This window comes from Euprymna scolopes, chromosome 14 (genome assembly GCF_053919585.1).
Source record: "Euprymna scolopes isolate OS-2025 chromosome 14, ASM5391958v1, whole genome shotgun sequence".
In the NCBI taxonomy this organism is placed as follows: Eukaryota; Metazoa; Mollusca; class Cephalopoda; order Sepiida; family Sepiolidae; genus Euprymna; species Euprymna scolopes.
The window spans coordinates 31,070,560-31,090,132 of record NC_136495.1 but is presented as its reverse complement, the minus strand read 5'-3'; the positions used below and the strand labels follow the sequence as shown (position 1 = coordinate 31,090,132).

Sequence of the window (19,573 nt, the reverse complement as noted above, 5' to 3'; positions counted from 1 at the left end):
GACAGACGTCGAACGCGGTCGAAATCCCAAACTCCCAAAACTGAGGTTACGAGAAAACGAGAGTCACTCTCTCCAATGAGAAACTCGTGCCTCCTTCTTCATATAAATAAAAATAGCAATAAAATTATGTAATGGATTTCGATCCAAATTTAAATAATGATTATCAGACATAATGTTTGGCGTTTATATATTTGATTTTAATCTTCGTAATGGGATATAAAATTTAGGCAAAATTATTCCTCTCGAAGGAATTAATTTTATTCATTCTAGAACGGCTATTCTTGTATTTATTATTAGTTATTAGTACTGTTGTCATATTTGAACTGGTAAATCGATGTCCCAGTCCAGAGTTCTCAATAATCTACAGAAACGTATCTATGGTTTAATTGAACCAATCATTTCGTCATTTCTGCAACCCCTCTCTCATAGATACGATGCGACTAATCCCAGTAATTTTTTTTAATAAATATTATTATGGCAGGAATTATTCAGAATAGTCTGATCTATTCGCTGCGTCCTCTGTTCCAGCTTATTTTGTAGCAGAGAGCGTATGAGCTCGCGTAAAAATAAGACAGTTGGCTTGCAAAGACATTAGAAACAATAGCCGAAACAAAGCAAATTAGAAAGTGTGCGCGAGAGTGCGCGACAAGAAAAAGGAAAAAGCACACAACGTGGTTGGAATAAACAATGAACGTGTTAGGTCGAAGGCGAGAAATGGCTGGCTAATGTCAGAGTGATGTCGGAGGAGAGAAAGAATTACGCACGACAGGCGAGATGGACATGTGGCCTCGTAGAGGCAGTAAGAGTCTTTTTAAGCTGGTGTGGAGACGGCGGGGTTTCGATAATTTAATAGAAGAATTGAACAGTTAGAAAAAACGAGAAGCAGGCATTGTTTGATAAATAATGGTAATAAATGTCTTTTGTTAAAAAAAAACGAAAAAATGCGGACTTGGACTTTTCTTTCTCTCTTTCCATTTGTTTGCTTGTGCCTGCGATTATACAGTTTGACTCATGGACTTGTAGTAATCAAGAATTAATTGGTTTGTTACATGATTATAACTCAACTTCCTATTTTAGTAGCTCCTTTCCGAGAACTGCAGACTTATAGAACTCTCTTCCTGCTGACTGTTTTCCTCCTAGCGTTGATCTTTTTAAGACTAAGGCAAATAAACGTCCCCTGGCTTTGCGATAATCATCTTTTGTCGTCATTAGCTCCTTATATAAAGTGGCCAAGTTACATAGACTTATGCAATAAGGCGACGATGCCTCATACATATAAATACATTTTCCAGCGTACACTCACGCACGGAAAATAATTGTCATATAAAAGAAGCTAACAAAACCCAAATCAACACAAAATAAATGACGTTCTATTGTCAATCTATAAATCTAATTCCGAGTAGGAAGTCGAATTTGAATTGCAAATAACAAAATATCCACATTGATTAAAAATAAATAAAATAATCCTGTCAATACTCGGTTTTATTTTAAGACATAAATATATATATATATATATATATATATATATATATATATATATATATATATATATATATATATATATATTTATTTATTTTAAATAGCCGAGGGAAAAGTAGACCTGTCGACAAATGTATGCGTCAAAAGATCGCAGATAATTAGTGAAAACATTCTAGTCAAATACACGTGACAAAAGCACGCGGAGAGCGTAGATCTCCACTATGGACCAAATGAATACTCGTCAGTGAACCTGTGTATATGTGATACCAACTGCCCCATTAAGGTATTAGTATTTTTCTGCTTCTGTTCTATTTTTACTCTGTTATTTTCATTTACTTTCTTTTCTTAACTTCATCTTTTGGTGCAAGATAAAAAAAAATCACGCATTTAGACAAAAGAAAAGTACTGAGGGGGGGGGGGTGCCAGGAATTTCCGTACCTCCTACCGGGCCGGAACTTTTTTTTGCAAGGTGGTCACCACTTATCAAGGCCCGGAAGCCACTCAGAGATAAGGGTTATTGTAAGTACAGTACGTTAGTGTGGATATTTAGAGTGTCTACTTAAAGGGGCGGTTCATCAGGAATTTGTTTACGTTGGACTTGAAGACATCCAAGTTGTAGTCAGGAGGGAAGCAGGCATACGGAACAGAGTTCCACAGGCGTGCAGTTCCAAGAAAGAAGCTTTGTTCATGGAATCTACGTTTACTATAGGCAAGTTAAATCGGCTTTTTCCGAAAGAGGAGTTTTTTTTATTTTACAAGGATGTCATCACTTATCAAAGCCAAGGGGCCACTCAAGGATAAAGGTTAATGAATGTTAGCTAGATTGTGAGACAACAAGTGATGATCAGTAATAATGGAATTTCGGTAGGGCTTGGTTATTTAAAAGGACTTTTAGACAAAAACGTACTTACGGTAGATTTTAAAACGACCATGTTATAGGCAACTGAGAAGCAGTCCGCAATATTATGCTCCAAAACACACTTCTAGGAAAGAAACTTAGCTCATGGAATTTTCGTTTAGTTTTTGGAAATGATAGAAATTAAGGGAAATAATTGATAGTTGTTTTAGATAGACGAATATTTGTTGCGAATATTTTTCAGGGGGGAGATATAGATTAAAGCTCAGTCGAGCGCCTTCTATGAGAGTAACTGTGGAACAGCATCTTCTATGAGGAAGAGAAAGTAGTGAGGCGAAAAGGCCCTCGCCCAGTAGCTGTCGAAGGCGCTACTGGGCGAGTTGTTGAGTTATTGCTCCACTTTTAAATGATAACCGCCTAGTCTATATATTCTTTTTAGCTCGAGTGTCAAAGTGCGTGATGGTATATATCTGCGATCAGGCTGTTTTAATAGAAGAAATACACTGACAAGTTGTTTATACAAAACTTTGTTTATTTCAACAACGGATCGGTGCATAAAGAGAGAGAGAGAGAAAGAGAGAGAGAGAGGGAGATAGATAGATAGATAGATAGAGAGAGAGAAAGAGGGAAAGAGAGAGAGGGAGATAGAGAGAGAGAGAAAGAGGGAGAGAGAGAGAGGAGTGTTGGTGAAAGTGGCTTGGTTACGACAAATCACCATTCAGTCAGTTCGTCCTCGTCCTCTGTTCCTTTCTCTTTTCTGTCCTGGTTTTGCATTTGTTTATTTTGACATTTTCCCTAGTCAGGAATTAATTCGTAATTCCCAACCAAGGCCAATATTCCGATCGTCGATTGTTTCGAATATTGGTCAGTATCCAAAAATGTTGATTTTACAATGTTTGCACATACTTTCAGCAATTTAACTCCGCTTAGAATATCTCCTTGTTTTGGAATTATCATATACAACAAATAAGTAACTTATAATAGATAACGTTTCTAGGATTTAGAGCCGACGGTATCCAAGTTGTTCTTCTCATATGTGATGCATATATAAATACGTATATTACGCTCTTATTCTTAAATTTTCTTAATACTCGACCACTCTACTGTAGTTCTATTCCACTAACCCTACACCCCCACACACATATATATCAAATTTTTTAGGGAAAATAATAGATTCTTTATACTCTGACTTATTAAGATTTAAGAAGACCAACATATATGGGAACTGAGATTAGAGGAATTTATTTTTATTTTCTGATGAGAAGAATTAGACCTTGAAATGTTTAGATAGAAAGAGTGTTCATTACCCCTTTTTCAATTCATGTTTTTCCTTATTGAACTGACAAATAATATCATATACATTTTTATTTATTTTAATTTGTATATAATTTCATATATATATATATATATATATATATATATATATATATATATATATATATATAGTAATGTAATTTATAAAATATATATGGCGATTAAGCCACACTGAATATTCTGCGCTTCATCCAACTAATCCTATAGTTGGATGAAGCGCAGAATATTCAGTGTGGCTTAATCGCCATATATATTTTATAAATTACTAACTAGCTCTACCTACGTATTGAGCACTTTTGAAGTAAATACTTAAAGTTTACGCATAAATCTATACTTTCGTATATTAAATTTATGTGAATAAATGAAGTAGTTATATATATATATATATATATATATATATATATATATATATATATATATATATGTTGTTTTGAAAAAAAAAACCGAATGAATTTATAAAATGGTGATCAACGTTTCGTCCCCATTGCAGGGGACATCTTCAGGATATTAAAAATAAAAATGGAGAAGAAGAAAACGATCATAGACCATACGTAAGTGAAAAAGGGGACAGTGTTAGAATCCTACCCATATCGGGAAGGAAACCATGTGTGTGTGTTGGGTTGTTCAATGTCTATATATATATATATATATATATATATATATATATATATATATATATATATATATACACTTTTAAAAATACGTTATATAAATATCTATGCACACTTTTTTTTCTTCCCTCTAATCTTATTCAGTTTGTTTAAATTATTTAAGAAAAAGCGGGTTGGGATAATAATCTGAATTAACCAGGATCTGTCTTTATGTTTTTCCTTAAATAATTTAAACAAAATGAATAAGATTAGAGGAAAGAAAAAAGTGCACATAGATATTTATATAACGTATTTTTAAAAGTGTATATATATAAACATTGAACAACTCAACCTTCCCATACACACACATTTATAGTTTCCTTCCGGTATGGGTAGGATTCTAACACTGTCTCCTTTTTCACTTATGTATATGATCGTTTTCTTCTTCTGTATTATTCCTTTTAATATCCTGAAGATCTCCTCTGCAATAAAGGACGAAACGTTGATCACCATTTTATGAATTCATTCGGTTTTTCTTTTTTTAAAACAACATAACGTCAACCATCGCTGGTATTTTTATTCATATATATATATATATATATATATATATATATATATATATACACTTTTTAACAATTTTACTATTGAAAAACCCGCATAGGACAGGGGGAAAATGAACTCCTAGATTTTTCTCCCTCCATTTTTTAACCCATATCATCCAGACAGAGACTATTTCTGACCTGCTTCATCGATTCATATAAAATGTTGCTTTTAAATCTGCTGATATAGCGACATGAACATCGAAAGGCGTTAAAGGATCGTCCGTACGGATATAAGCAAAAAATAATTTCACATCGCTTACAAATGCATAACAAACAATATTATTTACAAAAATCAGACACTAATTCAAATATCTAGTGTCATTCTTACAACGTTTCGGCCGATGAAACGTATAACATTTTTAAAGTGTAACTTGACAACCGTTCTTTTTGTTGAATGGTTGAAAAATGTCTTTGATTTTTTATCTGCCGAAACGTTGGTACAAAACGCCTTAGATGAGAACAATATTCCGATCAATTCAAATAATATACACGGTATTCCAAAAGTCTTCGGCATTTTAAAGTATTCGTATCTGCTTAACTATGAATGGTAGTGAGATTAAAGTGGTGACATTTTAAAGCTAAAATCACATTAAGATTTTTGTAAATTTACTGACTTTTTTATTTCTTTTTATATCCTTATGCTTAATAATTTTAGAGATATTCAATATAAAAATGTGTTCAAGACTTTGGAACAACCTGTATATTATTAGTATTAATCTAAAAATAATATTAAAAACATATCAGCAGGCCCGACAACTTAAGCAACCACTAGTCGTATACGCTAACATTATTTGCCTGGCGTCAACATTTAAAGCCAAGGATTTTCTTTTTAAACCGTATTAATATCGTCCATTTCGTGTCCAACATAAGCAACACACGAAAGCCGGTGGCATTTATTATGTTGGTATTTGTATTTAATAACGGATTCCACACTCTCACCAAGAGACTTGGGCATCGTTATGTGTGTCTACTTGAGTAGATGTGATTAAGACGCTCGGCTAGCGTGCTATTAAGCCATAGTTCACGTCTCTTAGATACAGAAAATCTTGGCTATCGTAGCAACCGGTAAATATGTACCTAGTTATGCAACTATGCACGTACATCGATCACATTTTGTGTCCGTCTGTATATTGACACTGGTGTTTCTATCTACGTGATCACATACCTACTTACGTCAACACAGTAATCAGATACAAAATGATTTCGTCTACTGTAACATTTAAAATAAAAGACCAAATGCACAGTGATACATCACTGTTACACATTAGCCTCCTTGTGTCAGTAGCGATTAAGTTAGCTAGTTTAGATTTTGTCAAGGGTCATTCCGAATGCATAATAACCCAGAACTGTAAAGTGAATCGTTTTCAGAGACGAATGACGTAAAGTAAAGACAGTAGACAGAAGTCAAATGCTATATACACCGCCAATGATACAGGAACACTATAATCTAAGACGCATGTAGCTCCGATGTCTGCACGTCTCCGTCACTCATTTCAATAAGTTAGGAAGTTAGGAAGTAAACATTTAAACAATATAACATAATTATCTCTCTATAGAGCTATTTCTCTTCAAATAAAACCATTTATGAAAACCCCCAGTGAACGTTTCTTTGTATAACTTCTTCACGACAAGAAGCTAATTTCTATAACAACCACTAGACGAAACAGTGACGGTGAAAGTAAGCGACTATAACAGCACTGGTAGAAAACAGATCACGTATAAACACTCCGCACATATATGCATATGTTATTTGTTATTGAGAATCCTACAATCACTATGGAGTTCGATTCATTCATTTTCACAGTACCGTATCATTTTATTTATACAGAAAAATTAGCTTCAAGCGATTTGGATTTCAGCTTCAACAGCAGTTCAGCCTCACCAGTGATGCGCACTGTCATTCCGAACAAAGTTATCTATTGATAATGGCCACAACATTATCACTTTTTATTGATTAGGTCAAAATATTTAAACAAGAAAAATATTAATGGTATTGTTTTCTTCCTTCCTGACTATTGTGTTTTCCAATGTTGATATGTATTTCAAACTATTAGTCCACGAGTTACTATTTTACCTATCTGCAGTGCAAACATCCATTCTCATATATTTCATCACCGTATTAAAGCCCAAGATCGTGAAAACTAATGAACATATGTTTGTAAAACTATTGTGGTCAACTTTAGTCAAGAAAATACAGTAAAATATTGTAAAGATATTTCCTCGAGAGAAAGACGTATAAATGTTCTCCGCTGAAGCTATAAAAAACTGCCAGTTATTACACCGAGAGATTTTTCAAGAATATAATTTTCAAAACCTTTTTTAAAACTATCTGGAAAGCTTACTTTAAAACTAACTTATTACAACAATCACAAAGTAAAAAACAAAACAAAAATAAAATAAAATGAAATCGGAACAAAATGCTTATATTAAAATAAATAAAATCTTCTATTTCTCACTTCGGCAATAATAATAGCAATCAAAATGTGTTTAAATCAATAATGCGATTTTGAAATAGTTTCTATATAGTACAATAAGCATATCTAAAAACAACTATTTGATTTCCAAATTTGCATAAGTCTTTTTTAAAGTTCATAATAAATAAATGTTTGGTATTATCTATTTGTAATTTCATTGTACTACACTTCTATATACATGAAATAGTTTCGTCGATATTAACAGTAATTAAGTAAGATGATTTAATAATAATAAAAACGATATTGTTAAATAGCTTTTTTAAACTAAAGTAACATCTCTTGCTAAAAAGAAAAGATACTGACGAGGAATAAGCAAACAGAGAAAGAAAAGAAAGAAAGTGACTTTCTTGTTCGTTTTCTTCTCTTTCCTTCCCACGTTCATTCCTATCCACCGGTAACGACGTCGCATTTTCTAAATTGTATTTAAATCAAATTATTGTTTGAATCTAGTATACAAACCGTTTTATATTTGCGTTTAAATATTCCCTTTTTGTCTTTTGGATAGTGGTGGCTGAAAACAAGTATGCATCTGTTTCTATAAATGTAAACATCGTTCAAGTGAATTGTTTTTTTTTATTTCATTACGAGCTTATTTAAAAGACGGACACATTTGAATTCCAACTATCAAAATCTTAATAGTTACATATATATATATATATGAACACATGTTAATGTTTATCTATTTAGATTAATAAATTCGAAAGATGTCTTATTTTAGTTCCAAACTGAACTGTTTACCACTTAATATTCTGGCTTCAAGCATTACAAGTGTCGAACTTTGCGGAGTGATACGGGTTGGCAATGCCTAATACTCTTTTATATTTATTATAAAACATTTTACCCGCTTGCTGCAGGCTGAGTGTCCTTCAAGCAATACAGGTGTTCGCTTGGTTTATGTTCATATTTTTCCATTAACGAACACTGTTTGCGCATATTTTCTTTCGTCTAGCTATTAGACTGCTTCATTGTATTATGTCTTTATCGCAAATTTAGCATGTTACCAAACACTCTTAAGGTTTTACATGTGAAAACAGGAGATGTTGACAGAATGATAATGAGTTTTCGCATTTCTGCAATACAGATGTGATAAGATAGGTTATGATCAGTAACGAAGCGCATTATGTAGCTTTGAGAATTCCTACTTTCGTGTGCAATTTTATATATTTTATAAATTGAAGAGAGCTTTTGCCTAAGGTAAATCAACTCTGGAAATAGTTCGATGATATTAAACGCATTAAACGCGATGCTAAATATGTTCTGTATTGATAAAAACCCAACACCACGGATTTAAAGTCCTTTCCATAACGAAGTCTGACTGATTCAGACTTACATTATTTTAAATGAATTGTGGTTAAGATTTATGTTAAGTTTAGGGTTAGTATTAGATAACATGTGCTCTGTTGGGTAAACGCTGATACGTTGTACATCATTTATCTCTTCTCCATCTTTCTACTTCTTTCTTTCTTGTGTTTTCTTTTTTATTTATATCGTTTATTTATTTACGCCAGCTATTCACGGTCTTTTTCTTTCTACTATAATGCTTCTATACCCATCTTCTCACCACTTCTTGTCTCATTCCGCCATTGCCACCAATCAGGCGCTGCTGCTACTGCTCTTGCTTCTTTATTTATGTTGTTTATTTTTAACGTCATCGTCTTAGTCTCCGTCTCTCATGATGTGATAAACCACAGAATTATCTTTATCGCCACCTTCTCACATTTTATCAGTTGAAAAGCACAAACAATTGTTTCAGTTCGCGCAATTCATTTGGCGTTCTGTTCCGGTTGAGGTTCCGATCTCGGCAATCAGTCCAAGGGAAACTGGGTCATTTTAGTGGCCTTTTAGTTGTCGGGCTGAGACGTACGTTATTGGTAGCCCTAGGAGGTCCACTCTTCCAGGATTTGTTTAATGCTTTTTGTAGAGGCGCACTAACTGGGGAATGCCGACGGGAGCTCCTCAAGCATGTTTTCAGTGATAGAGTTCTCCTTCTTTAGAGGTGATGCCACATTCTGTCCATCTGACATTGCGTTATACCCCACCGCGATGGAAGGGAGGCAATTACCTATCTCCCAATCGTGCAGTCGATCTCAGCAATCAGTCCGGCAGAAAATGGAACATTTTCGTGGCCTTTTGTCCGACGGGCTGAAATATTTTCCTATATATTCCTAGCAGATTCACCCTCACAAGCCCTGTCTCCCTTCTTTAGGTTGGGCTTATTCAATTCCTAATTGACTGAGGCGCCCAAACTGGGAAATGCTGACAGAGTTGCCCGGACTATTTATAGGATGCCAAAGTGCACCTTCTTCAGAGGCGCTAGCTTGACTCACACACACTTTCCGGCTTTATTACACATTGCCCTGCGACAGAAACGAAAGTAAATATTTGAATACATACTTTATGTTTTTAGACGCAGCCATACCCGCAATCTATGTAACGCATCAATTAAATGTCAGTACATTATGTTTAAAAAAAAGTTCTATATTTAAGATGGAATAAAACAAAGAACTATGCCGCATCCATGTGCTTGTTTTACAAGTGCTTTTATGGATTATGCTCTGATTTTGCTCATATCATTGCGCCCCATCGACCTAATACTTCCAGCTAACCTGGTAATCAGCAAAATCCTACTGCAATACTTCTGAGGTTCATAGAAAAGCATTCTATCTAATAGTTTATTCTTTCAAACTGCTGGACTTTGGAATTCCCCACCTACTCCCTGCTTACCTGACTTTACTAACTTGTAGATTTTAAATGTAATGTGAACAGACATCTCGCTGCTCAATTCCTCACAAACCTTTCTTTTTTCAGACACAATCCAAAATAGTAGTTCATTACATTCAAAATGTTCATATACCTTCTCTGGAGTAGAAAAAGAGTTAAAAATATATTGAGATTCAACGAAACGGCCACATAACGTACAGTTATCCATAAGCACGAAACGTGACATAAATGTTGCGGGAAACCCTTATATGTGTTTATTCAATCAATAATTAAATGTGTCAATATTCATTTAACAGAGTTATTTACTATGTTGTAAATGTCTACCATTTAATAGAGAGCCAAAGTCTTTATTACTGTCTTTGTTGGATTACATATTTGAGAGAGGTATTTTATTCGGAATAAATGTAATAAATTTAAACAAAGATTAAATGTGCGCATAGTTTCACGAAACACGTCCTCTTAAGTTCTGTATATTGTTTTGGAAGTTTTCGGTTATTTTTCTATTGAAATTATAATAGCAAGGAAAACGTCGATTAATTAAATATATTATGTTTTTAATTGAGTATTCTGAGAAAATTTTTATACGGGTATGAATGTTAGTTTTTACGAAACACTCTTTAAGGAGTGCTGTAAGTATTTCTTCCACACTGTAGAAATATCATTCCATAGCGACGTTTAGTTGTTTATTTGCCATCAGAATAACGGGGGTTCGGCCAAATGTTTTCTGCGTTATCAAGTTCGCAAAATACAAAAAACAAAAATTAAAAAACAAAACAAATAATTCGGTTGCGTTTCTATAGCAATTGGTCATTACTCCGCTTCAAGAACATTCGATGGCGTTTTTTTAAAGCATTCAAGATATCTCTCCACTGAATTATGTTCTTGTTTTTGCATGCAGAACAGAATACAATTGCGTATTACATCTCATAGTAACAAACAAATTTGGTTCTTATCTCTGATCTGAGGAAGGTGTCCAAAAATTGCTCTGTTATGAGATGCTGCCGTCACAAAACTTTAAAAGAAGCTGAATATTCTTATATATACACTGTCAAGCTTTTTTTCTATTACATTTTCACCACAAACAAGGCATATTACCACTTTGGTGTAGGGGCTACTATCAGGGGCAACAGTTACTGGGGTACTATGTAGGGAGTTGGGCAGCAAGATGTTGGTTCACGTTACACTTGAACTTCTGCATGTCAGTACAGTTGGGGATGCAGGGGCCTGGAATGGAATTCCAAAGTCTAGCGGTTCTGGAGAAGAAACTACTGGAGAAGAAAGCTCTTTTACATCTAGGAATCTTTACTGTGTGGGGTGGGATTTAGATGCCTGTCGGGTTTGTCGACGGTGTTTACGTCGTGGGGGCAAAAGTGTTTGCAGTTCGTCAGAGCATTCACCATTAAAGTACTTGTAGATTAGGCAGAGAGATGCAACATTTCGTCGATGGGACAGAGGCTGAAGCTTAGATGACAGTTCAGGACCTATCAGATTGGCGACTCTCTTTTAAACCATGTCTAAGAGCGAGGGACTAGTAGCAGATTCATCAGCCGAAATATGACAACAATACTCCATACATGGGCGAATGGTGGTCTTATAGAGGTACAGGATACTTTCGGGTGTTAGTAGTTTTCTAGCAAAATAGAGAGAGCCTACCTTCTTCACAGCGGTCCTGGCAATGCTTCCAATGTAATTGTTCCAACTCATGTTTCCTGTGAACGTTAGACCAACGAGTTTAAAAGATGTACTTTCAGATAAAGAGACATTGGCAACTGCTATTAGTGGTAGAGAAGGTTTCTTGTAATTATTGAAGGGAATGAATTTAGTCTTGGCAGCATTGAATGTGACCATGCATTTTTGTCCCCATTCCACTACAGATTGGAGCTTTGAGAAAGTGTTATTCCTATGAAGTCGCATTTCATCATGCAATGGGGTACAATAAATAGAAAATTAACAGTTTTGTTTTCACAAAAGAATTTATTACACAACTGTCACCAGCTGCATGAAATGGTTACAAAACAGATTAAAAAATATTCAACTCTTCTCTGTCATGTTGAACTGAGAAAGATCCAGGAAGCTTAAGCCAATCTAAACATATTTTCATCAAGATTTGGGACACAGTCTTTTTAGCCTGTGCTTGCTCTGCCATTTTGTTCTGATCTCTAACAGTTTTGGCGTAACAATTGTGCGGCTGCATACGAGAAACAACGACTCAATTATTATATCTTTGTAGGAGATTACTGATGCCTTAAATGCTCAGCGAATCAAGTAGTTTCGGTATATCAGTGTGACACTTGTTGCAATAACTTCATAACATGTTTGGATATTCAAGGAAAATGACCTTGCTCAACTACGTAAGAAGCGAAATAATTGCACGCAACCTGACAACACGGAGAGCTTGTGACATTACGTGGTCTTGCCCACCCGAAAGTACAAGTGACGAAAATCCATACTGCGATGTATATACAACTCCAGGCATATGTAAACAATTGTACTAACAGTTAGTCTACAATCTGTCATAGCACAATCAGGACCGTGCTAAGTAGACTTATACACTTGAAACCTCGAAACTACGCCGCTTTCTGGTTCTATGCTTTTACTTACAGATAATGTATTAAACCTTTCAACCCCTGTTGTCGTCTTCATAATCGTCCTCATTATGAACCTAGCTTGTCGATCGCCCATTTTCAGTTTTTAATAAGGTTTATTAAACACAGAAACAAACAGTGACAGAGAAGAGTTCATTTCAAGTGAGAGATATAGAGAAAGTGATAGAGAGTGAGAGAGAGGCATGAATGCAGATAAACATATATATATATATATATATATATATATATATATATATATATATATATATAAATATCTTATGCGTAGATCATCGTATAACGATTGGATCACTGTCTGACTGACGTAAATGAACACTTAAAATTAAGATGATTCAACGTTATTTCAAGCGGTTAATGGTAGCCGAATGGATTAGGTATCCGCTAATCGAGCCAGAGATGTCTCGTGATACGGTGTTCGAATCGTCCGACTGGTAGTAATCGTGACACCCTGCACTGAAGATTCCCGAAAGGATGAAACACTAGTGTCTGTAGGTATTTAATTATTATAGTAGAAAATAATTATGACAGCCCCTTTAAGAAATTCGTTTCTTATCGTTAAGCACTTTAAGTTGAATTAAAAGTCGGTCAATTTAGCTCTTATGCGTAAATCATCGTATAACGATTGGATCACTGTCTGACTGATGTAAATGAACACTTAAAATTAAGATGTTTAAAATTCAACGTTATTTCAAGCGGTTAATGGTAGCCGAATGGATTAGGTCTCCGCTAATCGAGCCAGAGATGTCTCGTGATACGGGGTTCGAATCGTTCGACTGGTAGTAATCGTGACACCCTGCACTGAAGATTCTCGAAAGGATGAAACACTAGTGTCTGTAGGTATTTAATTATTTTAATTATTATAGTAGAAAATAATTATATATATATATATATATATATATATATATATATATATATATATATATAGAGAGAGAGAGAGAGAGAAATAAATGGATAAACCGTCTCGATCCCCTCGGTCATGTTGCGATCGTTGTCCCCATATCATGTACAGCGTGCGAACCTGTTTTTCTTTTTAAAATCTCCATAGGCGAAAGCCACAAAAACCATTGCGCTCGAAATCACGTGGTTTCGTGAAATTTTTCTATTCAAATACGACCCTCACTATGTAACACTGAGACTGACAAATAATTTCAAGAAGAAGTGGATGAAATTTTAAAATTCGATCCTATTTGTGGCTGGTTTGAGAGAACTCCATGTCTTGTATAACTCGTAAATGTATATCAACTAACAACCAAGTAACGTGTGATATGTCGATGATCGTCTGGGATTAACTGTTTCATCACTGTTACTCGTAATGAATTTGGTATAGTTTGTTTTTACCCATGGGTACCCACTTATCAAGGTAAAATCCATCTGAAATTAAAAATGCATGAGAGGCAGATTGGCAGTTAAATGATGAAACATATTGTGACTTGGTTGAAAATGATAAATATTAGGAAACAAATTTGATTACTTATGAAAACGGTTTATAACATATTTTTCTAAATTAAATTTGAAGCTGCAAAGAAACAGACCAAAGATAATGTATTTCGTAATGAAAAAAATTATGGAAGAAACTCTGGTAAGGAAAATTCTGTTTGAGGAAGAACAAAAGTTTTTGCAGTTGTGACAGAAAACAAGTTTTTGCTGTAAATGTTTTCTCAAGTAAAACAAGAATTACAGCTAACTCAAGCATCTTCCATAGAAATATTGATAGAATAGAAAAAGACTAGACACATCTTTTCTATTAGGAATTGGATTCTAAAGAACAGAGTTGATCATCTCCCACTAGATTGCGATGTCGATTTCGATCTCTGTTAAAGCAAGAAAAGATAGTATGGTCGACAACTTCCTGGATGTGGCAGTAGTACTGCATCCTATCTTTTACTTATCAAGATTTTAAAGCAATTCGAGAAATCAGAGTTAAAGTGTGATCAGCGAAACAACGACATATCAGTAATGGCGGAGTATATAGCAAGAACTTGTTTACATTGAACTTGAAAACAGCCATGTTGTAGTCAGCTGGAAAGCAGTCCAACGGAATAGAATTCCACAGTACATTCCGGAGAGAACTACTGCTGGCTGTTAGGTTATTGCTGGAATTTTTTGGAGGTTATGAATTGGTCTATACCGACAGTAAGCCGTTCAGTCAAGTCTGATACTATGGAAGGCACTTTATTTTTTACCATGGAACTCGGAAGTAGATTTGGAAGTAAATTAACTCTGTTATATATGCTGCAGACAGACTACTTTTCATTGTGTAAAACTAATTTTTTCAGAGTTGTCCCATGAACAGATATACTTTTGTCTTTGAAGGAATGTGAGGGGTGTACTCACTTTTGTGATACTCTCTCTCTCCCCTCTGTCTGTCTGTCTGTCTGTCTGTCTCTCTCTCTCTCTCTCTATATATATATATATATACACACACACAAGGTTCGTTTAATAAGTTCCCAATACATTTTTGTACAGACATTTAAAATTATCGTAGACTCTTGAAATTTCAGTATGTTATTGCCATACATTTGATGAGATGACAGATAGATTTTTTTATGATTTCAAGTTCAAATGAACAGCTCTAGCAAGAATTTGAACACACTTGACGTGAGGACACTTTAGGAGAACGATAGGAAATTCAATTCTGTTTTTAACTCGAATAAATGCCTCAGAAACGTATGGAATGCTTCAGATCCCTTTTGGACAATTTTGTATGAACTGATTATCAGTTTTTGGAGTGGAATAAGGGATTCAAGGAAGGCAGGGAGTCTGTGCGGTTGATGAGAAGTGTAAAATGGTGTAAGGAAATTTGTACACAAGAGTTGGTCGGCCAAATAAACAATGATAAAGACCGTCGTGTGTCCATAGAGACAATAAGTGGTCAGTTTGATGTCAGTGTGGAAACTGTAAACACAATTATTCGCAAAGAACTGGGAGAACGGACGATTTACGTGAAATTTGTCTCAAGGTTGCTCAATCCTTGTAACAGACTATTTGACTAAGATGGGCAAGACAGATTTTTTTATAGGCATAACCACTTATCAAGGCCAAGAGGTCACTCGAGGATAAGGGTTAAAGAGTGTACAGCAGAAATTGGACAATATAGTAATCGTTAGTAATGGAAATTTGGTAAATTTGTTAACTTATATGGAACGGCTCATCAAAAACTTGTTTACGTTAGACTTGAAGACAACCATATTGTAGTCAGCTTGAAAGCAAGAAAACGGAAGGCAATTCATCAAGCGTGCAGTTCTAAGAAAGAAGCTTCTATGGAATCTACGTTTAGGTTTAGGCACAGATAACGAGTTGGGGAATTATTGGTAGTGTTTTCAGCTAGACGAGTGTTTCTTGTACAAGTTTGGCGAGGGCGACCATAGACTGAAGCTCAGTCGAACACTTTCCATGAAAATAACGACACATCAGAAACAAACTCTCAACATCTCTTCTGTGAGATAGAGGTTGCAGGGAAGAGAAAAGGATATCTCCTACGAGGCTACGAAGTCTATTTTGAACTCTATCAAGGCAGGGCAAGTCCTTTCTAGCAGCTCCTGCCAAGACATGACAACAGCATTCCATCCTTGGACGTACCTGGCTTTTATATAGATAGAGAATTGCATCAGCAGTGAGATATCTACTGGATCGATAGAAGGATCCCACAATTTTTCCAGCGGCCTTGGCAACAGATTTGATGTACCTGTTCCATTTGAGATCAGTAGTAAAGGTCAACCCATGAGACTTGTCAAAACTTGAGGCCTCCTCAAGACGATAGCCATTCATTTCAACTGATACAAGATGGGGATCAGAGCATTGATGATGTAAAGAGAGAAGGTTGGTTTTAAATGCATTAAAAGTTACCAGCCACTCCTTTTCCGTGCTCAAGATCAGAAGAGTTAAACTCGGAGAGAACTTGGTAATTTACTGACTTAGATACGCTACCATAGATGGTAGTGTCATCAGCATAGATGTCTACAAATGATGTAAGGATATGATTTGGAAGATCATTAATGTAGATCAGGAAAAACGTTGGGTCCATGATGGATCACTGAGGAACTCCAGCATTAATACTGTTACCTTCTGAATTTTGCCCATCAACAACTACCCTCATGAACCTGTCAGAAAGAAATGATTTAATGATTGAGAAGACATTTCTAGCTATACCATAACAAGAGATCTTGTGAAGTAAACCTTCATGCCATACCCTATCAAAGGCCTTAGATATGTCAAGAGCAATTACCCTAGAAAGGTTGCCTCCGTCGAGAGATTCACTAATTCTATTTGATATAATTGTAAGCACATCTGCTGTAGATCTAGCAGAACGGAAACCATATTGTGTGTCACTAAGAAGGTTATTTTTGCTGAGATGGTTGATTACTTCTCTATTTAACACAGATTCCAGAAACTTACTCATGACCCACAGGAGACTTATTGGCCTGTACTGAGAGGGGGTGAGGGATCACAAGAATTTTTAAATACAGGGCATACTGATGAGATTTTCCAAGGTGATGGGAAGCAATTCCCCTTAAGATAACGTTTAAACAGTTTTGTAAGTATGAGCGCTAGTTCTGGTTGAAGTTTCCGGCCTTCTCTATATTCCATACCTTGCTCTCTATGACTTCACAAGATGACGTGCATGGGGCCTATTAGAATTGTTGGAACTTTACAACAAGTACATTGCAGCCGGAGGAGATTACGTCAAAGGAGACTTGTGTTTCATGTTTGAACAATCTATAAAAGGGCCCATACGAAAAAAAAGTCTGGAAACTTCTTGAAGGCACCACGTATATCATTATGTCATTAGAACAATAAGGATAAGCTAAGGAGCAATTTAAGAAAACCCGCTTTAGGCCATGGCATTTCGAAGCTAAATGCTTCTCATCAGAAGGGGAGAATGGGCAGAATTATAAAAATTGCAAATATAGAAAAAATGAAATAAGAATGAACGAATGAGATAATATGGTAAATATTACTTCACAGTAGATATAGTATATAAGGGGAAATCGGAAGTGTAGTATGTATGTAGGTAATAATAAAACCGATGATATAATAAATTTATATATACTTTATCCCTAATCCTCATTGAATATTATTGTTTGCTCCTCTGAATAGTGTTGAGCTTTTCTTTCTAAGTTTTATTCTTGTTAAAGATTTACGCTTTGATAATAAAATTATATATATATATATATATATATATATATATATACTACGTCAAGTGCTCTCTGCAGATTTGTAAAATATTAATATTTCACAAAATATACGTCACAAAAAAATGGAAATTATATAACAAACGACCGTGTTAAGATTAGCTATTTATAAAAAATGATTCAAATTCATGCGATATTCACGAAGTTATGACATTTTATTCTTTATCGTGGAATTTCCACTGCCCATCGCTTTATTGCAGGTCTCTTAAAATGATTTTTATGGCAAAAATACAATGTCTTATCATGCGAACTTTATTTTTTATTATATTTTTCTGTCAAAGAATAATAAGAAAAAACACATCCTAGATGCTAAGCCTCTAATAAATGAATTATTTATCGACATATCCACCATTTTTCTTAAATAACTTAAGACAACCTTTTGTCCCCCAGGAAGGACAATTGTTTGATCTCAAAAAGGAGTTATTGCTCTAGCAATATCAACTATACCCTCCACAAGGCATTCTTTGAAGTAAATTGCTCTCCTCCCTCATAAACTCCTCTTTTTAATATTGACCAGAGATATTCAATGGGGTTAAGGTTTGGAGAACACGGTGGTCAGGTTATAAGAGTTTCTCCAAAGAAGTCCATAGATTCAAGGAAGATTGCAGTCGCCCTAGAAGAATAGGATGGCGCATGCATAAAAATCATCTGAAGCGACATGACAATGGTAGGTTATCTAGGCATGGTTAGGGTTAGGGTATCTAGCCATGGTGACAAATGTTTATCCAAAAAGGCTGGTAAAATTTACACCTTCTGGAACTCGGAATGGCCCAAGCAACTCATCCGTAATGATTACCGCTCAAAACATGCTGACTCCACCTCCTTGTCAATGAACTCTGTAGGGGTTGGAGTTCCGTTCGAGTTCTAAACTTTGGCCCATCCATCCGGACTGTCAAGAGAAGCACGAGTCTCATCTGTAAATAAGACACGTTGGAAATCCATTTTCATGTAATTCTATGCCCAAGCCTTTCGTTTTTCCTATGTTGTTTGTTCAATCGAGGCCTTGAAATAGTTTTGATGTTCCTTGCCATCTCATTCCACACATTACATCGGGCCTGTCAGAAGCTTCGAGCGATACAAGATCTTGCAACAATGAAAGCACTAGTGCTGTTTGGGTTTCGGTTGACTTCCCTACGAATTTTCCGAATATCACAATGTGAAAGGTTTCTCCTGGTGCCCTTATCCTGGATTTGGTGTTGCGATTGTTTATGAATAAAGCTAAAGTTCTTGGATCCCTTTCCAGCCCCATATTAAATCTCTGATGAACAACCCTTCTGCGAGCCCAGCAACTATCCTTTCCTTTTCGATAACCGTTAATCGCCCCTTTTGCTTGATAATATATAAAATATCATAACTTTGAAAATATCGGATGAATTTGAATAAAATTATGGGAAATTACTAACCTTGAACAGTCATTTGATGGTACAATTTTCATTGTTGTTTTCTTTATGGAGACAAATTTATCGTTCCACACTTTATATATATATATATATTGTTCTATAAAACGTCACCAATATAAGAGTTTTTAAAAGAAATTAAACTTCAACGAATCATGTTATAGTAGTTTATAATGACTATGGATAAAATTCAGTATATATATTTGAATTTTCTGCAATATTTGAATTTTCCAATAAGAGGTCGTATCCATGTTATATAACAAATGATTTTAAAATATTTTCAAGGAACTAGAAAATTATGCAATATTTATTAGTTGCTATTCGACAGTCGCTTTGTTTCTATAT

At 35.0% G+C, this 19,573-nt stretch overlaps 1 protein-coding gene across 2 annotated transcripts in view; it reads right to left on the bottom strand.

Annotated features, from left to right (window-relative positions):
• LOC145292927 (uncharacterized) overlaps nt 1-19,573 on the bottom strand; it is an 825,634-nt gene that overhangs the window by 36,382 nt on the left and 769,679 nt on the right. The window lies entirely within an intron of this gene.